Raw genomic sequence first — 25,083 nt, forward strand, 5'->3', positions numbered from 1 at the left:
ACATCGTGAACACACTGATCTAGCTTGAGTCAGAATGACACTGAAAGGACTCACAAATAGAGATCACTGAGAGATTGGAAAGCTTGAATCCCCTTGAAATCACTCCCAATGCAGCAAAATGGTATCCCCTGATTTACGGGGCATTAGGACAGTGCAGTAAGCACTGGCAGGGGAGCTGAAGTTGGAAAATCGAAGATGACGTAATTCAAACATCTCATCGATTGAATTGAAGACAGGATTTGGCAAAAAGCAGCTGGTCAAAGAGGCAGCCGTCATATAGGAAGGCAGGGCACAGAGGCAACTGTCATAAAAGAGACAAGCAGACAAGAGAAAGGAATGAGAAAAGTCAGCCAAGGAGACTGCCACACAAAAATTAGTTGGGAACAGGCAAGAGTAAGGCAAGGCAGAATTCACAGGGACTGGACGGGGACCAATGTGCTGGGAACTGAAGTGAACATTGAAATGCACTGAGCAGCAGTCAACAGGTGGCAAAATATCTGCTGCTGTGCCGTGCATGGAATATGTCCCCATGGGAAACAATAACACCAGGCCAATGGCGTGTGACTAGTGTCTGTGGTGAACATGGCATCCCCCAAATGGATTGCATTTCTGTGCAGAGTGTGGATTTGTCTCAGGACACCACCCCAGAATGGTTAGAAGTACAAAGAGGGAACTGCAAGTGTGGGTAGCCATGACATGAACAGCTGAGTGAATGGTAAGCTGTGCATCAGGCAACACACATGTGAAAACAGCAAGCATTCACACACTAGACTCCCATCACCATGTGTCCCAACACCCATGCAGCTTAATGTGCCACCCTCATGACAACTCACCAATAAATGTCCAACAGTGACAGCCTCCCATACAAAAATACCCCCTCAACCAGTGCACCCCTGAATGACATGCAAAAACAGCAAGCATAAAACCACCAGCCAACCCACACCATGCATACCCGCACACATTATGTCATAACTTCTCACATCAGTACAAGCTAAAACAGAATGCACCCTGTACAGTACAGTGCGAGACTCCTTGACCCTAAAAACACCACAGAAAGTGCCACCACGGTGAGTGCTGCATTGGCCTGCTAAGACCCTCTTGGGCCGAATTCCTGGTGCCCCAGACCCTTTCTAACCCTGTGCCCAGCCCGCTTCCACCCCGTTTCAGCCCTTTCTTCCCTAGACCCTCTCCCTTCCGTGTTTGTCTCTCCTCCCGCCTCCCTCCTCCCCTGATTGGCCGGACCGCTTCCTCCTTGGCCCTGATTGGCTCACGAGCACACAGCAACAGATCCTACCGGCCCGTGCTCTCCTCCCTGCCGCTCCTGCGTCCTGGTCTGCCTCCCGACCCGCCCACAACCCTTCAGATTGGCCATCCGGCCTCCTTTCCCAGGCCATTACTGCAGCTCCCAAGGCAGCCCTCTGCCTGGCAGCCCTACGGCGAAGGACCCGAGGCAAAGGACGACTCCAGATCGTATCTGCAGGTATCCGCAGGAGAAGCAAGAAGCCAACAACAAGTAAGTGTGGCAAGGGCAGGGCCAGAAGCAACTACTTCAGGCCATACTACCCTACCACTCCTCTAACGCAGCATCAACAACGTAATTATTGCGCCCAATAACCTCCCTGAGAAAGTTGAATTGAGAAGTGTCCCCAATTGCATATAGAAATATTCCCAATTGCATTTAGAAGTGTCCCCAATTGCATATAGAAATATTCCTATTGCATTTAGTAGTCGCGCCGGATAGCCTCTCTGAGAAAGTTGAACGAGAATTGCTCCCACCCACATTTGAAGTGTACCCAGCACCCTCTCCGAGAAAGTTGATTCTAGAATTGTTCCCACCTGCATTTAGAAGTGCACCCAATTGCATTCAAAGTTGCGCCAAATAGCCTCTCTGAGAAAGTTGAATTTAGAATTGTTCCCACCTGCATTTAGAAGTGTACCCAATTGCATTTAGCAGGTGCGCCAAATAGCCTCTCTGAGAAAGTTGAATTCAGAACTATTCCCACTCACATTTAGATCTGTACCGTATACCCTCTCTTAGAAAGTTGATTTTAGAATTGTTCCCACCTGCATTTAGAAGTGTACCCAATAGCATTCAAAGTTGCGCCAAATAGCCTCTCTGAGAAAGTTGAATGAGAATTGTTCCCACTCACATTTGAAGTGTACCCAATAACCTCCCTGAGAAAGCTGAATTGAGAAGTGTTCCCAATTGCATATAGAAATGTTCCCAATTGCATTTAGAAGTATTCCCAATTGCATTTAGAAGTGTACCCAACTGCATTTAGAAGTGTACGCAATTGCATGTAGTAATTGCACCTGATAGCCTCTCTGAGAAAGATGATTTAGAATTGTTCCCACTCACTATCTAGAAGTGTACCCAACAACCTCTCTGAGAAAGTTGAATTTAGAACTGCTCCCTCCTCCATTAGAACTGCTCCCTCCTGCATTTAGAAGTGTACACAATTGCATTTAGAAGTGTAATCAATTGCATGTAGTAGTTGCGCCTGATAGCCTCTCTGAGAAAGTTGATTGAGAACTGTTCCCACTCACATTTGAAGTGTACCCAGCAGCCTCTCTGAGAAAGCTAAATCTAGAATTGGTCCAACTTGCATTTAGAAATGTACCCAACGGCATTTAGAAGTGTACCCAATTCCAGTTAGAAGCTGCGCCCATTAGCCTCTCTGTGAAAGTTGAATTTAGAAGTGTTCCTACCTGCATTTAGAAGTATACCCAACAGCATTTTAGAAGTGTACCCAATTCCATTTAGAAGCTGCACCAAATAGCCTCTCTGAGAAAGTTAAATGAGAATTGTTCCCACTCACATTTGAAGTGTACCCAATAACCTCTCTGAGAAAGTTGAATTTAGAACTGCTCCCACCTGCATTAAGAAGTGCACCCAATTGCATTTAAAAGTGCACGCAATTGCATTTAGTAGTTGCGCCGGATAGCCTCTCTGAGAAAGTTGATTGAGAATTGTTCCCACTCACATTTGAAGTGTACCCAGCAGCCCCTCCGAGAAAGTGGATTTAGAATTGTTCCCACTCACATTCTAGAAGTGTACCCAACAACCTCTCTGAGAAAGTTGAATTTAGAACTGCTCCCTCCTCCATTAGAATTGCTCCCACCTGCATTTAGAAGTGTACCCAATTGCATTTCGAAGTGTACACCATTGCATTTAGTAGTTGCGCCTAATAGCCTCTCTGAGAAAATCGATTGAGAATTGTTCCCACTCACATTTGAAGTGTACCCAGCAGCCTCTCTGAGAAAGCTGAATCTAGAATTGGTCCAACTTGCATTTAGAAACGTACCCAACGGCATTTAGAAGTGTACCCAATTCCATTTAGAAGCTGCGCCCAATAGCCTCTCTGAGAAAGTTGAATTTAGAACTGCTCCCTCCTACATTAGAATTGCTCCCACCTGCATTTAGAAGTGTACGCAATTTGCATGTAGTAATTGCACCTGATAGCCTCTCTGAGAAAGATGATTTAGAATTGTTCCCACTCACATTCTAGAAGTGTACCCAACAACCTCTCTGAGAAAGTTGAATTTAGAACTGCTCCCTCCTCCATTAAAACTGCTTGCACCTGCATTTAGAAATGTACCCAACGGCATTTAGAAGTGTACCCAATTCCAGTTAGAAGCTGCGCCCAATAGCCTCTCTGTGAAAGTTGAATTTAGAAGTGTTCCTACCTGCATATAGAAGTATACCCAACAGCATTTTAGAAGTGTACCCAATTCCATTTAGAAGCTGCACCAAATAGCCTCTCTGAGAAAGTTAAATGAGAATTGTTCCCACTCACATTTGAAGTGTACCCAATAACCTCTCTGAGAAAGTTGAATTTAGAACTGCTCCCACCTGCATTAAGAAGTGCACCCAATTGCATTTAGAAGTGCACACAATTGCATTTAGTAGTTGCGCCGGATAGCCTCTCTGAGAAAGTTGATTGAGAATTGTTCCCACTCACATTTGAAGTGTACCCAGCAGCCCCTCCGAGAAAGTGGATTTAGAATTGTTCCCACTCACATTCTAGAAGTGTTCCCACTCACATTTGAAGTGTACCCAGCAGCCCCTCCGAGAAAGTGGATTTAGAATTGTTCCCACCCACATTCTAGAAGTGTACCCAACAACCTCTCTGAGAAAGTTGAATTTAGAACTGCTCCCTCCTCCATTAGAATTGCTCCCACCTGCACTTAGAAGTGTACCCAATTGCATTTCGAAGTGTACACCATTGCATTTAGTAGTTGCGCCTAATAGCCTCTCTGAGAAAATCGATTGAGAATTGTTCCCACTCACATTTGAAGTGTACCCAGCAGCCTCTCTGAGAAAGCTGAATCTAGAATTGGTCCAACTTGCATTTAGAAACGTACCCAACGGCATTTAGAAGTGTACCCAATTCCATTTAGAAGCTGCTCCCAATAGCCTCTCTGAGAAAGTTGAATTTAGAACTGCTCCCTCCTCCAATAGAATTGCTCCCACCTGCATTTAGAAGTGTACGCAATTTGCATGTAGTAATTGCACCTGATAGCCTCTCTGAGAAAGATGATTTAGAATTGTTCCCACTCACATTCTAGAAGTGTACCCAACAACCTCTCTGAGAAAGTTGAATTTAGAACTGCTCCCTCCTCCATTAAAACTGCTCGCACCTGCATTTAGAAATGTACCCAACGGCATTTAGAAGTGTACCCAATTCCAGTTAGAAGCTGCGCCCAATAGCCTCTCTGTGAAAGTTGAATTTAGAAGTGTTCCTACCTGCATATAGAAGTATACCCAACAGCATTTTAGAAGTGTACCCAATTCCATTTAGAAGCTGCACCAAATAGCCTCTCTGAGAAAGTTAAATGAGAATTGTTCCCACTCACATTTGAAGTGTACCCAATAACCTCTCTGAGAAAGTTGAATTTAGAACTGCTCCCACCTGCATTAAGAAGTGCACCCAATTGCATTTAGAAGTGCACACAATTGCATTTAGTAGTTGCGCCGGATAGCCTCTCTGAGAAAGTTGATTGAGAATTGTTCCCACTCACATTTGAAGTGTACCCAGCAGCCCCTCCGAGAAAGTGGATTTAGAATTGTTCCCACTCACATTCTAGAAGTGTTCCCACTCACATTTGAAGTGTACCCAGCAGCCCCTCCGAGAAAGTGGATTTAGAATTGTTCCCACCCACATTCTAGAAGTGTACCCAACAACCTCTCTGAGAAAGTTGATTTTAGAACTGCTCCCTCCTCCATTAGAATTGCTCCCACCTGCACTTAGAAGTGTACCCAATTGCATTTCGAAGTGTACACCATTGCATTTAGTAGTTGCGCCTAATAGCCTCTCTGAGAAAATCGATTGAGAATTGTTCCCACTCACATTTGAAGTGTACCCAGCAGCCTCTCTGAGAAAGCTGAATCTAGAATTGGTCCAACTTGCATTTAGAAACGTACCCAACGGCATTTAGAAGTGTACCCAATTCCATTTAGAAGCTGCGCCCAAAAGCCTCTCTGTGAAAGTTGAATTTAGAACTATTCCCGCATCTAGATCTGTACCCTATACCCTCCCTTAGAAAGTTGAATTTAGAATTGCTCCCACCTACAGTTAGAAGTGCACCCAATCACATTTAGAAGTCACGCCCAAGAGCCTTTCTGTGAAAGTCGAACTTAGAATCGTCTCCCACCTGCATTTAGAAGTGAACCCAATTGCACACCAATCATGAGCGCACCAACTCCACCAATGCCCGTCAGAAACGACTCCCATGAACCTCCTCCACTCTCCGATCTGCCCTCCCTCACCCCCCCCGCTCCCAAGACAACCCACCCTCCTCCACAATCCCTGCCAGCACCCTCTCCAAACACCAAGCCAGGGGGGCACGATGGCGTGCCACCCACCCCAAGACCACTCATCTCCTGAACCCCACCGCCGACCCGCCAGCACTGCCCATGCCCGCTCTCCCCACTACCACACCCCACCCTGCAACCATCCACCCCCCGCCTCGCCATCATACACCTGCCACCTTCCCCATCCGACTGCACCCTTTCCCCCCCTAAAAACTGCGCGCCTAGCCCTAGCGAGAACCGAAGCCGCCTCTCTCTCCCCCTCTGACCCTCCTACCCTCTCTCTCACGCCAATCGCAGCAAAGAAACTAAAGAGGAAGCTTTCCTGGTCCCCCTCTACCTCTCTGCTCTCCTCGCCCCCCTTGTCTCGACCCACCACCTCTCTCCCACAATCCCCCCCTCCCCCGTGGCCTCGCCCTTCCTGAAACCCCTCGCCCTCGATTTCACCACAACCGAAACTCCCAACCGCCCTCCCCCCATCCTCAAATCCCCCACCCCAATCCCGATCATCCCATCACACACATCCACCCAACCCCGCACGAAGCCTGCAAAACTCTCGGCTCGCCCACTCTTCCCTAGCACCACCAACCCTACCCCTCTCCCGCTACTCTCTCCCCCTCCGCCCCATCCCGCTCCAGCACCAAAACCAACCTTCCCTGCCGATGTGAACTGTATCCTATTTAACGCCCGCTCTGTAGCAAAAAACAGACATTGCATCTTTGACCTCCTCACCTCTGTCAAACCTGACCTAGTTTTCATCACTGAAACCTGGTTCTCTGATGACTTCAGCCCAATCGCAAATGAAGCCTTTCCGCCCGACTACTGCCTCATCCCACTGAACCGTCCGTCCAGAGGAGGGGGGGTAGCATTTGTCTTTAAATCTCCCTTCCGCGCCTCAATCATGGACAACCAACCCTCCATTCCATCCTGCGAATCTCTCCTCGTTAAACTATCCCTCTCCCCGTCGCTCTCACTCACCTTCCTAATAATCTACAGGCCCCCTGGCTACGATAGACATTTCGCAAACAACCTTTGCGACTCTATTGCCACCCTCCAAATAAACCATCCCAACCTCATCCTTCTTGGAGTCTTTAACATATGGCTCGACATCCCCACCAATCCTATGACACACGCCCTAATCGACGGTCTAGATGCAATTAATCTCCAACCCCACATAAACGGACCGACTCATTTTAAAGGACACACTCTCGATGCCATCTTTAGCTCCGACACCCAGATTCAGTTAAAGCCCCCAACTCCTATCATCTGGTCCGATCACTTAATTCTCTCGTTTGCCATCCCCGCACCCGGCCCCCTTCCCGTATCCGCATCTGAACCTCCGATCCTACGCAAATGCTGGAAAAAACTAATAATCACCCCTGACCTAGCTGAGGCACTCCTCCAGTCCCCACCACCCACCCGCCCCCCTAAAAACCAACTAACACCTGAAGCCTTTGACTCATGGCTCAACGCATCTCTGATGCGACTCACCCCTACATGCAAACCATCAACCCGCCGTGGCCCGTTCCCCAGATGGTTCACTCCTGAGCTGAAGACCAGTAAACGACACTACAAATACCTAGAACGCAATTGGCAAAATGAGAAAACCCACGAAAGCAGGACCACCTTGGCCCGTCACTTGTACCGGTACAAGGCTGAAATCCGGAAAGCTAAAAAAGCCCACTACAACACCCGAATCCTAAACTGCAAAAACCCAAGCAAAGAACTCCACAAAATCATCTCCGAATTCACCAATCCAACTTGTAATACAACCGTCCCGACCCCGTCACAATCACTGTGTGACTCACTCTCCCTCCACTTTTACACCACAGCTATTGAAAGGACAAAAACTCTAAACACCAAACTGGCTCTCTTACAACCAATTGACAATCCTCCACCCGTACCGGCCAGCCAGTCAACTACAACCTCAACTCAACCAACATTCGAATCCTTTAGTCCAATATCACCAGAACAATTTCTCAAAATTCTATCTGCCCGCAAACCATCCGGATCCCCTCTGGACCCCTGCCCAGCCACAACCCTTAAAGAAATCTTTGCCTCCACCTGCGCAGGAGAACACGCAAGATCTATCATAAATGCCTCCCTTTCCTCCGGTATTTTTCCCAAAGCATTCAAAATGGTACACGTTAAACCTCTAATTAAAAAACCCTCGCTCGACCCTCTCGAGCCCAAAAACTACCGCCCAATCTCAAACACCAGATTCCTCGCCAAACTCATTGACCGAACCGCCTACTCCCAACTAAACGCCTTTGTTGAAGCCAACAATCTCCTTGACCCCGCCCAATCGGGTTTCAGAACACGTCACGGAACTGAAACCACCTTAACCTCGATCTGGGACGACCTCAAAATGACAGCAGTCTCTGCGGGATGTGCCGCTCTAATCCTTCTTGACCTATCCGCTGCCTTTGACACGATCAATCACTCGATACTCCTAGACCGCCTCCACCCGCTAGGAATTCGTGGAACCGCTCTTAAATGGATAGCTTCATTCCTCAAAGACAGGCACTAAATAACGGCCCTCTCCAGCTTTACCTCCCAAGCCCGACCAGTCAACACGGGAGTCCCTCAAGGAGCATGTCTATCCGCCCTCCTATTCAATCTCTACCTGATCACCCTCCCACCAATAATTCGTTCACACAAAATCCTATGTTACAACTACGCCGACGACACTCAACTAATTCTAAAATTCCTGAACTCGAAACCCAACTCCCAACCCGACCTGGCATCCTGCCTCGTAAACATAGAGCGCTGGATGACCCAAAGCCACCTCTTGTTAAACCCCTCCAAAACAGAAATCATGGTATGCGGCAACTCCGACCTTCTTCCGCACCCACTACCCTGGCCACCCGCCATGGGCAACTCACCTACACCCTCCAAAACAGTAAAAAATCTTGGATGCACCCTAGACTCCGACCTAACACTCTCGCGCCAAGTCAACAATGTCTCAAAGTCCTGCCACCATCACCTTAAAAACCTAAGGCGCGTCTTTCCATACCTCTCATTTCCCAACAGAGTCTCCGCTGTCCAATCAATCGTTATATCCAGACTGGACTACGGAAACCCCCTTTACCTCGGAATCCATACCTACCAACTGAATAAACTCCAAAGAGCACAAAACGCAGCGGCCAAATTACTACTTGCGCTCAGTCCAAGAGACCACATATCCCCAGCCCTTAAAACACTGCACTGGCTTCCTGTAGCCCGTAGGGTAGCTTTCAAAACCCTATGCCTCTCGCATCGAGCACTGCATAAAACTGGACCGCAATATCTTCAAGACAAACTAATACCTTATCATCCCACTCGCACCCTAAGATCAAGCTCAGCCGGCCTCCTAGTAATTCCCAAGACAAACTCAGTCAGGCTACGCGGATCATCATTCTCTGCCCTGGCTCCAACCCTGTGGAACTCACTCCCACCCCACATCCGCTTAACTGAAGACTTAACGTCCTTCCGCAAACTACTGAAATCCTGGCTCTTCCCATAAAACCAATCCAGCATCATCACAATAATACCGACCCATCAAACTACCTGAAGCGAGAATGACAGCTAAATAAACTCGAATGTAAACTAGAAAGACGAGCAGGCTTAAACGAGTAAAGTAGATCAAAACAATGAAACAGAAAATACGAATAAATCATTGAGAAACTCAGGAAATCTGAACTGATCAAAACGACATAATGAATGAGAAGGGAATACAGTGAATGACATAAATGAAACAGTTAGAACGGATGAAGCGTACAGAACAGACAATTACACTAAACGGAAGCATGAGGATGTGACTGGAGAGCAGATGAGTTGTGGAAAGCGGTTGAGTGTGGAAAGTGGTTGAGTGTGGAAAGCGGTTGAGTGTGGAAAGCGGTTGAGTGTGGGAGCGGATGAGTATGGAGAGCGGGTGTATGTGGAGAGCGGATGAGTGGAGAGCGGATGAGTGTGGAGAACGGATGAGTGTAGAGAGCGGATGAGTGTGGAGAGCGGATGAGTGTAGAGAGCGGATGAGTGTGGAGAGCGGATGAGAGTGGAGAGCGGATGAGAGTGGAGAGCGGATGAGAGTGGAGAGCGGAGGAGAGTGGAGAGCGGATGAGAGCGGATGAGAGCGGATGAGAACGGATGAGAGCTGATGAGAGCGAGAGCGTAGTGCAGATGAGAGCAAGAGCGTAGTGCAGATGAGAGCGAGAGCGTAGTACGGATGAGTGTGGAAAGCGGGTGAGTGTAGAGAGCGGGCGAGTGTGGTGAGTGTGGTGAGTGTGGTGAGTGGGTGAGTGTGGTGAGTGTGGTGAGCGGGTGAGTGTGGTTGAGCGGGTGAGTGTGGTTGAGCGGGTGAGTGTGAAGAGAGGATGAGCTTGGAGAGCGGATGAGCATGGAGAGCGGATGAGCGTGGAGAGCGGATGAGCATGGGGAGCAGATGAACGTGGGGAGCGGATGAGCGTGGGGAGCGGATGAGTGTGGGGAGCGGATGAGTATGGGGAGCGGATGAGTGTGGGGAGCGGATGAGTGTGGGGAGTGCGGAGAGTACATGAGTGTGGAGAGCGCATGAGTGTGTGTGAGCGGACGAGTTGTGGGGAGCGGATGAGCGCGGTTGAGCGCGGAGTACGGTTGAGTGCGGAAAACGGTTCAGTGTATAGAGCGGCTTAGTATGAGGAACCGAAAAGACCGGAGGACTGTGGAGAGCGGAGGACTGTGGAGAGCGGAGGACTGTGGAGAGCGGAGGACTGTGGAGAGCGGAGAACTCTAGAGAGCGTAGAACTGTGGAGAGCAGAGGACTATGGAGAGCGGATAAGTATGGAGATCGGGTGAGAGCGGAGATCGGGTGAGAGTGGAGATCGGGTGAGAGTGGAGATCGGGTGAGAGTGGAGATCGGGTGAGTGTGCGGAGAGCGGTTTGAGAGTGGAGAGCGGACGAGAGTGGAGAGCGGACGAGAGTGGTGAGTGGATGACTTTGGGAGCGGATGATTTTGAGAGCGGATGAGTGTGGGGAACGCATGAGTGTGGGGAACGCATGAGTGTGGGGAGCGCATGAGTGTGGGGAGCGCACGACTGATTATGGACTGAACGAGTGTCCTACCTCGACCAGTATGTAGACTGGACGAGTGGATAAACTACACGAGCATATAGTCTCGACGAAGTGTGCGGTCTGGACGAGGGTGCGGTCTGGACGAGGGTGCGAACCAAACGTAGGGTGCGGACTGGACGAATGTGTGGAGCGGTCGAGTATGACGAACGGACGATTATGTGCAACGGACGATACTTAACATGCCTTGGAATGAAGGAAACTCTTGAAAACATACATCACGCCACACCCCACGCTTACTCTCTCCCTTACACCACCACTCATCTAGAACACAGAGATACTATGACACCATTCGGTATAACTGTTCTCATATCTACATCTCCCGCTTACTCCACATCACTCTAAGTAAACATTGCTGGTTTCTCACCACCCAGCCAGGCGTTCTTCTCAGGCCTAACGCAGCCACACTCGTTCCGGATAAAGCCGACCAGAGCGAACACATACTCCTGATCTCTCAACCACCACACCTACAGCTAAGAAGCAGCTACCACTTGTTTTCGCACCAGCTGCACACATACATGGTGCGCACACGCACTTTTTGACTCCCCCCTACTCTCTCTACTGACCTGAACTTCGGTTCCCAAGGGCGTTCAACCTACCAGCGCCTTCAGACCATACCAATGGTATATAAGGCGCTATATAAATGCAAAATAACATAAAATAACATAACCATAAGTGCATTCAACTTACCTGCACAAACTACCCACCTGTCTGGCATCCACAGCATCCCATCTGAAACAACATTCAGGACTTGAAAAGACATGCATTGCATCTCCTCTCTCATTCTGGCCACCTTCTATAGGCCGCCGTGCCAGTCCACCCTCTGCCTCTCAGAATGGACTGAGCTGGCACCTTCTCTCCTTTCCTCCTCCTCCTGCCAACTCCTCCAGCTGGGGGATCTCAATATCCATCTCGACTCTCCTGACTCTTCAGGAGCTTTCCGCAACCTATGCGACTCACTCTCTCTCTCCACTCTACCCTCTGGTCCGATGCACATTTCCGGCCATCCTTGGATGCTCTCATCTCCACAGACATCCCTCTCTCTATCCGTCTCACTACCTCACGCTCATGGACAGATCACTCTCTTCTCTCCCTCACTTGAAGCTTTCTTCGTCTTTAGCACTGGCATACCCTGCACTGCCTCATAATTGGAAGGTCTTCTGACCCATGAAAAATGTGTCAGTGGCTGCATTTGCCTTCACCAACTCTCCTCCTCCTACTCCTGCGGCTCACTCCCACACTGACAAAGCCCTCTCTAACTTTCACCTTTCCATCTCCAATACTCTCGACATCCTTGTGCCTGTCATGAGGGTCCGACTGAAGCCTGCCAAAAAGTGCAACTCTTGGTACGACTCTGATTTGGCTGGCATTAAACGCAAGTGCAGGGCAGTGGAACAGAAATGGGGATCTTCAGGTGCACCTTCTGATAAGCTGGCCTCCCCCCTTCTGCAAAGGCAATATAGACTCTGCATCTGGTTGAGGAAAATAATCCATATTCAAGCCCACATCTCTGCGGCATCCAACAACACAGCCAAACTTTTCAAAGTCCGCAAGGAACTTGCTACCCTACTGCAGCCTCATCCTCTACTGCACCCACCCAGGCCCTTTGCGGGGCCCTGGCTGCACACTTCACTGCCAAAACAGAGGACATCCTATCCTCTCTCTCCTCTGCACCCACTCGTGAACCATCTCCTCTTGGGCCCCCCTCGGCTGCACTCACCATGCCCGTTCTTCTCTCTTCCCTCTCCCCTGTCACATCTGAGGTGGAATCTAGATAGGTCCAGTCTATGAAAGCCTCCTCCAAACAGGTGGACTCTTGCCCCTCCATAACCATCAAGTGCAACATTAACTCTCTAGCTCCAGCCTTCGCAGACCTCTGCAACCTCTCTTTCACCACTGGCGTATCCCCACTTCTCTGAATCATTCTCTTGTGCACCCTCTGCTCAAAAAAACCCTCTGCTGACCCTTGTATTCGGGTAAACTATCAACTGATCTCCTTCACTCCTTTCCTTGGCAAACTCCTGGAGAGGTTAGCTATCTCTCAGCTTACCCTCCACATCTGAATTACCATCAGTCTGGCTTCAGAGCACCCAAAAGCATGGAAACTGCTCTTCTGAACATCCATGAAGTCCTTCCCTCAAACCTTGATTACAACTCCCCCTGTCCTCATTCTCCTTCAACTCTCCTCTCCTTTTGATACAGTAACCCACAACATCCTGATCTCACCTCTCTGTGATTCCCTGGGCATCACAGATCAGGGCCTAGCATGGCTAGTAACCTTTCTCTCTGACCGTCCTTCCCAGGTGGAACTTGGGTCCTCTCTCTCTGTTATCACTCTATCCACTTGTGGTCTCCCCCAGGGATCTCATCTAATCCCCTGGTTTACCAATGTCTACATGGCCCCATTGAACCACAATATCTCTGCCTTCACCTCCAACTTTCATTGTTATGCAGATGAAACACAGCTCTCTTTCAGGCTACCCTCTGAATCTTCCTCATCCTTGTTCATTCCTGACTGTCTGTCCGCAATTCAGTCCTGGTGTGCTGCTAATGACCTCTGCCTTAATGCCAGTAAGACAGAGATCTTCCTTTTTCGGAGCCTTTTCCCGCTTTCCCACTCTCTCTCTAGCCAGCCTCCATTAGTCCTGCACCCTCGCACCCACCAGTGAGGCAAGAAATGTGGGGGTCATCTTCGACTCTACTATCACCTTCTCCTCACACTTCTCGGACATGTCCAAAATGTCCCACTACCAGCTGCACTTCCTCAAAGGTATTCTACCTTTTCTCACCTTCCCCCAGAGGCTCACCATCTCCGGAGTCATGGTTGACTCCAGACTGGACTACTGCAACAGTCTCTTTCTTAATCTTCCTATGTCTACTCTCCGACCTCTTCAACTTATCCAGAACAGAACTGTGAGACTTATCCTTGGCCTCAAGCCCAGGGACTGCATCTCTATGGTGCTGAAATCATTCCACTGGCTCCCTGTGGCTGAAAGGATCAATGTCAGGTCCCTCTGCACATTTGACAATGCGTTCCTGGGTTGGGCCCTCACTATCTACAACACTCTCTTCCTAAATACTCTCCTTCTAGAGCCCTTTGCTCGGCCTCCTCCAATTCCCTGTAGGTGAGCCGTTTTTCCAAACAGAGATTTGTGGTTAGATCTTTATCCTCTGCAGTTGCCTCCCTCTGAAACAGTCTCCCTGCCTCTCTTCGTCTTGAGTCGGACCTCCTTAAGTTCCGGAAACTCTTCATACCTGCATATAGAAGTATACCCAACAGCATTTTAGAAGTGTACCCAATTCCATTTAGAAGCTGCACCAAATAGCCTCTCTGAGAAAGTTAAATGAGAATTGTTCCCACTCACATTTGAAGTGTACCCAATAACCTCTCTGAGAAAGTTGAATTTAGAACTGCTCCCACCTGCATTAAGAAGTGCACCCAATTGCATTTAGAAGTGCACACAATTGCATTTAGTAGTTGCGCCGGATAGCCTCTCTGAGAAAGTTGATTGAGAATTGTTCCCACTCACATTTGAAGTGTACCCAGCAGCCCCTCCGAGAAAGTGGATTTAGAATTGTTCCCACTCACATTCTAGAAGTGTTCCCACTCACATTTGAAGTGTACCCAGCAGCCCCTCCGAGAAAGTGGATTTAGAATTGTTCCCACCCACATTCTAGAAGTGTACCCAACAACCTCTCTGAGAAAGTTGAATTTAGAACTGCTCCCTCCTCCATTAGAATTGCTCCCACCTGCACTTAGAAGTGTACCCAATTGCATTTCGAAGTGTACACCATTGCATTTAGTAGTTGCGCCTAATAGCTTCTCTGAGAAAATCGATTGAGAATTGTTCCCACTCACATTTGAAGTGTACCCAGCAGCCTCTCTGAGAAAGCTGAATCTAGAATTGGTCCAACTTGCATTTAGAAACGTACCCAACGGCATTTAGAAGTGTACCCAATTCCATTTAGAAGCTGCTCCCAATAGCCTCTCTGAGAAAGTTGAATTTAGAACTGCTCCCTCCTCCAATAGAATTGCTCCCACCTGCATTTAGAAGTGTACGCAATTTGCATGTAGTAATTGCACCTGATAGCCTCTCTGAGAAAGATGATTTATAATTGTTCCCACTCACATTCTAGAAGTGTACCCAACAACCTCTCTGAGAAAGTTGAATTTAGAACTGCTCCCTCCTCCATTAAAACTGCTCGCACCTGCATTTAGAAATGTACCCAACGGCATTTAGAAGTGTACCCAATTCCAGTTAGAAGCTGCGCCCAATAGCCTCTCTGTGAAAGTTGAATTTAGAAGTGTTCCTACCTGCATATAGAAGTATACCCAACAGCATTTTAGAAGTGTACCCAATTCCATTTAGAAGCTGCACCAAATAGCCTCTCTGAGAAAGTTAAATGAGAATTGTTCCCACTCACATTTGAAGTGTACCCAATAACCTCTCTGAGAAAGTTGAATTTAGAACTGCTCCCACCTGCATTAAGAAGTGCACCCAATTGCATTTAGAAGTGCACACAATTGCATTTAGTAGTTGCGCCGGATAGCCTCTCTGAGAAAGTTGATTGAGAATTGTTCCCACTCACATTTGAAGTGTACCCAGCAGCCCCTCCGAGAAAGTGGATTTAGAATTGTTCCCACTCACATTCTAGAAGTGTTCCCACTCACATTTGAAGTGTACCCAGCAGCCCCTCCGAGAAAGTGGATTTAGAATTGTTCCCACCCACATTCTAGAAGTGTACCCAACAACCTCTCTGAGAAAGTTGAATTTAGAACTGCTCCCTCCTCCATTAGAATTGCTCCCACCTGCACTTAGAAGTGTACCCAATTGCATTTCGAAGTGTACACCATTGCATTTAGTAGTTGCGCCTAATAGCCTCTCTGAGAAAATCGATTGAGAATTGTTCCCACTCACATTTGAAGTGTACCCAGCAGCCTCTCTGAGAAAGCTGAATCTAGAATTGGTCCAACTTGCATTTAGAAACGTACCCAACGGCATTTAGAAGTGTACCCAATTCCATTTAGAAGCTGCGCCCAAAAGCCTCTCTGTGAAAGTTGAATTTAGAACTATTCCCGCATCTAGATCTGTACCCTATACCCTCCCTTAGAAAGTTGAATTTAGAATTGCTCCCACCTACAGTTAGAAGTGCACCCAATCACATTTAGAAGTCACGCCCAAGAGCCTCTCTGTGAAAGTCGAACTTAGAATCGTCTCCCACCTGCATTTAGAAGTGAACCCAATTGCACACCAATCATGAGCGCACCAACTCCACCAATGCCCGTCAGAAACGACTCCCATGAACCTCCTCCACTCTCCGATCTGCCCTCCCTCACCCCCCCCCGCTCCCAAGACAACCCACCCTCCTCCACAATCCCTGCCAGCACCCTCTCCAAACACCAAGCCAGGGGGGCACGATGGCGTGCCACCCACCCCAAGACCACTCATCTCCTGAACCCCACCGCCACCCGCCAGCACTGCCCATGCCCGCTCTCCCCACTACCACACCCCACCCTGCAACCATCCACCCCCCGCCTCGCCATCATACACCTGCCACCTTCCCCATCCGACTGCACCCTTTCCCCCCCCTAAAAACTGCGCGCCTAGCCCTAGCGAGAACCGAAGCCGCCTCTCTCTCCCCCTCTGACCCTCCTACCCTCTCTCTCACGCCAATCGCAGCAAAGAAACTAAAGAGGAAGCTTTCCTGGTCCCCCTCTACCTCTCTGCTCTCCTTGCCCCCCTTGTCTCGACCCACCACCTCTCTCCCACAATCCCCCCCTCCCCCGTGGCCTCGCCCTTCCTGAAACCCCTCGCCCTCGATTTCACCACAACCGAAACTCCCAACCGCCCTCCCCCCATCCTCAAATCCCCCACCCCAATCCCGATCATCCCATCACACACATCCACCCAACCCCGCACGAAGCCTGCAAAACTCTCGGCTCGCCCACTCTTCCCTAGCACCACCAACCCTACCCCTCTCCCGCTACTCTCTCCCCCTCCGCCCCATCCCGCTCCAGCACCAAAACCAACCTTCCCTGCCGATGTGAACTGTATCCTATTTAACGCCCGCTCTGTAGCAAAAAACAGACATTGCATCTTTGACCTCCTCACCTCTGTCAAACCTGACCTAGTTTTCATCACTGAAACCTGGTTCTCTGATGACTTCAGCCCAATCGCAAATGAAGCCTTTCCACCCGACTACTGCCTCATCCCACTGAACCGTCCGTCCAGAGGAGGGGGGGTAGCATTTGTCTTTAAATCTCCCTTCCGCGCCTCAATCATGGACAACCAACCCTCCATTCCATCCTGCGAATCTCTCCTCGTTAAACTATCCCTCTCCCCGTCGCTCTCACTCACCTTCCTAATAATCTACAGGCCCCCTGGCTACGATAGACATTTCGCAAACAACCTTTGCGACTCTATTGCCACCCTCCAAATAAACCATCCCAACCTCATCCTTCTTGGAGTCTTTAACATATGGCTCGACATCCCCACCAATCCTATGACACACGCCCTAATCGACGGTCTAGATGCAATTAATCTCCAACCCCACATAAACGGACCGACTCATTTTAAAGGACACACTCTCGATGCCATCTTTAGCTCCGACACCCAGATTCAGTTAAAGCCCCCAACTCCTATCATCTGGTCCGATCACTTAATTCTCTCGTTTGCCATCCCCGCACCCGGCCCCCTTCCCGTATCCGCATCTGAACCTCCGATCCTACGCAAATGCTGGAAAAAACTAATAATCACCCCTGACCTAGCTGAGGCACTCCTCCAGTCCCCACCACCCACCCGCCCCCCTAAAAACCAACTAACACCTGAAGCCTTTGACTCATGGCTCAACGCATCTCTGATGCGACTCACCCCTACATGCAAACCATCAACCCGCCGTGGCCCGTTCCCCAGATGGTTCACTCCTGAGCTGAAGACCAGTAAACGACACTACAAATACCTAGAACGCAATTGGCAAAATGAGAAAACCCACGAAAGCAGGACCACCTTGGCCCGTCACTTGTACCGGTACAAGGCTGAAATCCGGAAAGCTAAAAAAGCCCACTACAACACCCGAATCCTAAACTGCAAAAACCCAAGCAAAGAACTCCACAAAATCATCTCCGAATTCACCAATCCAACTTGTAATACAACCGTCCCGACCCCGTCACAATCACTGTGTGACTCACTCTCCCTCCACTTTTACACCACAGCTATTGAAAGGACAAAAACTCTAAACACCAAACTGGCTCTCTTACAACCAATTGACAATCCTCCACCCGTACCGGCCAGCCAGTCAACTACAACCTCAACTCAACCAACATTCGAATCCTTTAGTCCAATATCACCAGAACAATTTCTCAAAATTCTATCTGCCCGCAAACCATCCGGATCCCCTCTGGACCCCTGCCCAGCCACAACCCTTAAAGAAATCTTTGCCTCCACCTGCGCAGGAGAACACGCAAGATCTATCATAAATGCCTCCCTTTCCTCCGGTATTTTTCCCAAAGCATTCAAAATGGTACACGTTAAACCTCTAATTAAAAAACCCTCGCTCGACCCTCTCGAGCCCAAAAACTACCGCCCAATCTCAAACACCAGATTCCTCGCCAAACTCATTGACCGAACCGCCTACTCCCAACTAAACGCCTTTGTTGAAGCCAACAATCTCCTTGACCCCGCCCAATCGGGTTTCAGAACACGTCACGGAACTGAAACCACCTTAACCTCGATCTGGGACGACCTCAAAATGACAGCAGTCTCCGCGGGATGTGCCGCTCTAATCCTTCTTGACCTATCCGCTGCCTTTGACACGATCAATCACTCGATACTCCTAGACCGCCTCCACCCGCTAGGAATTCGTGGAACCGCTCTTAAATGGATAGCTTCATTCCTCAAAGACAGGCACTAAATAACGGCCCTCTCCAGCTTTACCTCCCAAGCCCGACCAGTCAACACGGGAGTCCCTCAAGGAGCATGTCTATCCGCCCTCCTATTCAATCTCTACCTGATCACCCTCCCACCAATAATTCGTTCACACAAAATCCTATGTTACAACTACGCCGACGACACTCAACTAATTCTAAAATTCCTGAACTCGAAACCCAACTCCCAACCCGACCTGGCATCCTGCCTCGTAAACATAGAGCGCTGGATGACCCAAAGCCACCTCTTGTTAAACCCCTCCAAAACAGAAATCATGGTATGCGGCAACTCCGACCTTCTTCCGCACCCACTACCCTGGCCACCCGCCATGGGCAACTCACCTACACCCTCCAAAACAGTAAAAAATCTTGGATGCACCCTAGACTCCGACCTAACACTCTCGCGCCAAGTCAACAATGTCTCAAAGTCCTGCCACCATCACCTTAAAAACCTAAGGCGCGTCTTTCCATACCTCTCATTTCCCAACAGAGTCTCCGCTGTCCAATCAATCGTTATATCCAGACTGGACTACGGAAACCCCCTTTACCTCGGAATCCATACCTACCAACTGAATAAACTCCAAAGAGCACAAAACGCAGCGGCCAAATTACTACTTGCGCTCAGTCCAAGAGACCACATATCCCCAGCCCTTAAAACACTGCACTGGCTTCCTGTAGCCCGTAGGGTAGCTTTCAAAACCTTATGCCTCTCGCATCGAGCACTGCATAAAACTGGACCGCAATATCTTCAAGACAAACTAATACCTTATCATCCCACTCGCACCCTAAGATCAAGCTCAGCCGGCCTCCTAGTAATTCCCAAGACAAACTCAGTCAGGCTACGCGGATCATCATTCTCTGCCCTGGCTCCAACCCTGTGGAACTCACTCCCACCCCACATCCGCTTAACTGAAGACTTAACGTCCTTCCGCAAACTACTGAAATCCTGGCTCTTCCCATAAAACCAATCCAGCATCATCACAATAATACCGACCCATCAAACTACCTGAAGCGAGAATGACAGCTAAATAAACTCGAATGTAAACTAGAAAGACGAGCAGGCTTAAACGAGTAAAGTAGATCAAAACAATGAAACAGAAAATACGAATAAATCATTGAGAAACTCAGGAAATCTGAACCGATCAAAACGACATAATGAATGAGAAGGGAATACAGTGAATGACATAAATGAAACAGTTAGAACGGATGAAGCGTACAGAACAGACAATTACACTAAACGGAAGCATGAGGATGTGACTGGAGAGCAGATGAGTTGTGGAAAGCGGTTGAGTGTGGAAAGTGGTTGAGTGTGGAAAGCGGTTGAGTGTGGAAAGCGGTTGAGTGTGGGAGCGGATGAGTATGGAGAGCGGGTGTATGTGGAGAGCGGATGAGTGGAGAGCGGATGAGTGTGGAGAACGGATGAGTGTAGAGAGCGGATGAGTGTGGAGAGCGGATGAGTGTAGAGAGCGGATGAGTGTGGAGAGCGGATGAGAGTGGAGAGCGGATGAGAGTGGAGAGCGGATGAGAGTGGAGAGCGGAGGAGAGTGGAGAGCGGATGAGAGCGGATGAGAGCGGATGAGAACGGATGAGAGCTGATGAGAGCGAGAGCGTAGTGCAGATGAGAGCAAGAGCGTAGTGCAGATGAGAGCGAGAGCGTAGTACGGATGAGTGTGGAAAGCGGGTGAGTGTAGAGAGCGGGCGAGTGTGGTGAGTGTGGTGAGTGTGGTGAGTGGGTGAGTGTGGTGAGTGTGGTGAGCGGGTGAGTGTGGTTGAGCGGGTGAGTGTGGTTGAGCGGGTGAGTGTGAAGAGAGGATGAGCTTGGAGAGCGGATGAGCGTGGAGAGCGGATGAGCGTGGAGAGCGGATGAGCATGGGGAGCAGATGAACGTGGGGAGCGGATGAGCGTGGGGAGCGGATGAGTGTGGGGAGCGGATGAGTATGGGGAGCGGATGAGTGTGGGGAGCGGATGAGTGTGGGGAGTGCGGAGAGTACATGAGTGTGGAGAGCGCATGAGTGTGTGTGAGCGGACGAGTTGTGGGGAGCGGATGAGCGCGGTTGAGCGCGGAGTACGGTTGAGTGCGGAAAACGGTTGAGTGTATAGAGCGGCTTAGTATGAGGAACCGAAAAGACCGGAGGACTGTGGAGAGTGGAGGACTGTGGAGAGCGGAGGACTGTGGAGAGCGGAGGACTGTGGAGAGCGGAGAACTCTAGAGAGCGTAGAACTGTGGAGAGCAGAGGACTATGGAGAGCGGATAAGTATGGAGATCGGGTGAGAGCGGAGATCGGGTGAGAGTGGAGATCGGGTGAGAGTGGAGATCGGGTGAGAGTGGAGATCGGGTGAGTGTGCGGAGAGCGGTTTGAGAGTGGAGAGCGGACGAGAGTGGAGAGCGGACGAGAGTGGTGAGTGGATGACTTTGGGAGCGGATGATTTTGAGAGCGGATGAGTGTGGGGAACGCATGAGTGTGGGGAACGCATGAGTGTGGGGAGCGCATGAGTGTGGGGAGCGCACGACTGATTATGGACTGAACGAGTGTCCTACCTCGACCAGTATGTAGACTGGACGAGTGGATAAACTACACGAGCATATAGTCTCGACGAAGTGTGCGGTCTGGACGAGGGTGCGGTCTGGACGAGGGTGCGAACCAAACGTAGGGTGCGGACTGGACGAATGTGTGGAGCGGTCGAGTATGACGAACGGACGATTATGTGCAACGGACGATACTTAACATGCCTTGGAATGAAGGAAACTCTTGAAAACATACATCACGCCACACCCCACGCTTACTCTCTCCCTTACACCACCACTCATCTAGAACACAGAGATACTATGACACCATTCGGTATAACTGTTCTCATATCTACATCTCCCGCTTACTCCACATCACTCTAAGTAAACATTGCTGGTTTCTCACCACCCAGCCAGGCGTTCTTCTCAGGCCTAACGCAGCCACACTCGTTCCGGATAAAGCCGACCAGAGCGAACACATACTCCTGATCTCTCAACCACCACACCTACAGCTAAGAAGCAGCTACCACTTGTTTTCGCACCAGCTGCACACATACATGGTGCGCACACGCACTTTTTGACTCCCCCCTACTCTCTCTACTGACCTGAACTTCGGTTCCCAAGGGCGTTCAACCTACCAGCGCCTTCAGACCATACCAATGGTATATAAGGCGCTATATAAATGCAAAATAACATAAAATAACATAACCATAAGTGCATTCAACTTACCTGCAAAAACTACCCACCTGTCTGGCATCCACAGCATCCCATCTGAAACAACATTCAGGACTTGAAAAGACATGCATTGCATCTCCTCTCTCATTCTGGCCACCTTCTATAGGCCGCCGTGCCAGTCCACCCTCTGCCTCTCAGAATGGACTGAGCTGGCACCTTCTCTCCTTTCCTCCTCCTCCTGCCAACTCCTCCAGCTGGGGGATCTCAATATCCATCTCGACTCTCCTGACTCTTCAGGAGCTTTCCGCAACCTATGCGACTCACTCTCTCTCTCCACTCTACCCTCTGGTCCGATGCACATTTCCGGCCATCCTTGGATGCTCTCATCTCCACAGACATCCCTCTCTCTATCCGTCTCACTACCTCACGCTCATGGACAGATCACTCTCTTCTCTCCCTCACTTGAAGCTTTCTTCGTCTTTAGCACTGGCATACCCTGCACTGCCTCATAATTGGAAGGTCTTCTGACCCATGAAAAATGTGTCAGTGGCTGCATTTGCCTTCACCTACTCTCCTCCTCCTACTCCTGCGGCTCACTCCCACACTGACAAAGCCCTCTCTAACTTTCACCTTTCCATCTCCAATGCTCTCGACATCCTTGTGCCTGTCATGAGGGTCCGACTGAAGCCTGCCAAAAAGTGCAACTCTTGGTACGACTCTGATTTGGCTGGCATTAAACGCAAGTGCAGGGCAGTGGAACAGAAATGGGGATCTTCAGGTGCACCTTCTGATAAGCTGGCCTCCCCCCTTCTGCAAAGGCAATATAGACTCTGCATCTGGTTGAGGAAAATAATCCATATTCAAGCCCACATCTCTGCGGCATCCAACAACACAGCCAAACTTTTCAAAGTCCGCAAGGAACTTGCTACCCTACTGCAGCCTCATCCTCTACTGCACCCACCCAGGCCCTTTGCGGGGCCCTGGCTGCACACTTCACTGCCAAAACAGAGGACATCCTATCCTCTCTCTCCTCTGCACCCACTCGTGAACCATCTCCTCTTGGGCCCCCCTCGGCTGCACTCACCATGCCCGTTCTTCTCTCTTCCCTCTCCCCTGTCACATCTGAGGTGGAATCTAGATAGGTCCGGTCTATGAAAGCCTCCTCCAAACAGGTGGACTCTTGCCCCTCCATAACCATCAAGTGCAACATTAACTCTCTAGCTCCAGCCTTCGCAGACCTCTGCAACCTCTCTTTCACCACTGGCGTATCCCCACTTCTCTGAATCATTCTCTTGTGCACCCTCTGCTCAAAAAAACCCTCTGCTGACCCTTGTATTCGGGTAAACTATCAACTGATCTCCTTCACTCCTTTCCTTGGCAAACTCCTGGAGAGGTTAGCTATCTCTCAGCTTACCCTCCACATCTGAATTACCATCAGTCTGGCTTCAGAGCACCCAAAAGCATGGAAACTGCTCTTCTGAACATCCATGAAGACCTTCCCTCAAACCTTGATTACAACTCCCCCTGTCCTCATTCTCCTTCAACTCTCCTCTCCTTTTGATACAGTAACATCCTGATCTCACCTCTCTGTGATTCCCTGGGCATCACAGATCAGGGCTAGTAACCTTTCTCTCTGACCGTCCTTCCCAGGTGGAACTTGGGTCCTCTCTCTCTGTTATCACTCTATCCACTTGTGGTCTCCCCCAGGGATCTCATCTAATCCCCTGGTTTACCAATGTCTACATGGCCCCATTGAACCACAATATCTCTGCCTTCACCTCCAACTTTCATTGTTATGCAGATGAAACACAGCTCTCTTTCAGGCTACCCTCTGAATCTTCCTCATCCTTGTTCATTCCTGACTGTCTGTCCGCAATTCAGTCCTGGTGTGCTGCTAATGACCTCTGCCTTAATGCCAGTAAGACAGAGATCTTCCTTTTTTGGAGCCTTTTCCCGCTTTCCCACTCTCTCTCTAGCCAGCCTCCATTAGTCCTGCACCCTCGCACCCACCAGTGAGGCAAGAAATGTGGGGGTCATCTTCGACTCTACTATCACCTTCTCCTCACACTTCTCGGACATGTCCAAAATGTCCCACTACCAGCTGCACTTCCTCAAAGGTATTCTACCTTTTCTCACCTTCCCCCAGAGGCTCACCATCTCCGGAGTCATGGTTGACTCCAGACTGGACTACTGCAACAGTCTCTTTCTTAATCTTCCTATGTCTACTCTCCGACCTCTTCAACTTATCCAGAACAGAACTGTGAGACTTATCCTTGGCCTCAAGCCCAGGGACTGCATCTCTATGGCGCTGAAATCATTCCACTGGCTCCCTGTGGCTGAAAGGATCAATGTCAGGTCCCTCTGCACATTTGACAATGCGTTCCTGGGTTGGGCCCTCACTATCTACAACACTCTCTTCGTAAATACTCTCCTTCTAGAGCCCTTTGCTCGGCCTCCTCCAATTCCCTGTAGGTGAGCCGTTTTTCCAAACAGAGATTTGTGGTTAGATCTTTATCCTCTGCAGTTGCCTCCCTCTGAAACAGTCTCCCTGCCTCTCTTCGTCTTGAGTCGGACCTCCTTAAGTTCCGGAAACTCTTCAAGACCTTCCTCTTCTCTTCCTCTTTCTCTCTCCCTTGACCCTGCTAACCTGCTTTCTCTCCTCTCCTGCTTCCATCCTTCTTTCTCTTCGCAACCTGGTCAGTTCGCTGATTGGTCGCCTAGTGCACCTCCAGAGCCTCACGGGTCCCAGGCTCCCCTTCCAGTCATGCACTTGCCTCCAGGCTTCTGCACTCTGCTTGGCACTACTGTACTTGGAATATGTTCCTTGTGAGGGGCAACCACTTTGCGCTTAACCCAGGCCCCTGCTCAACAGGGTCCACTTGTTTCCCTCTCCTCATTCCTCGCACTTCCTGTCTGAGCACTTGCATGAGCTAGTATGTTAATTTATTGTTCTGTATGTCCTTTCTGCTCCCCCCACTCTCTGTCTTGCACTTACACTAGTAGATATGCCTCTGACCTAGTATGCTAGTTATTGCTGTTAGATCATTCGGAATCTTCAAGGCCTAAGAATGACGACTG

This window comes from Ambystoma mexicanum, chromosome 1p (assembly GCF_040938575.1).
Source record: "Ambystoma mexicanum isolate Mex_15411 chromosome 1p, UKY_AmexF1_1, whole genome shotgun sequence".
NCBI lineage: Eukaryota > Metazoa > Chordata > Amphibia > Caudata > Ambystomatidae > Ambystoma > Ambystoma mexicanum.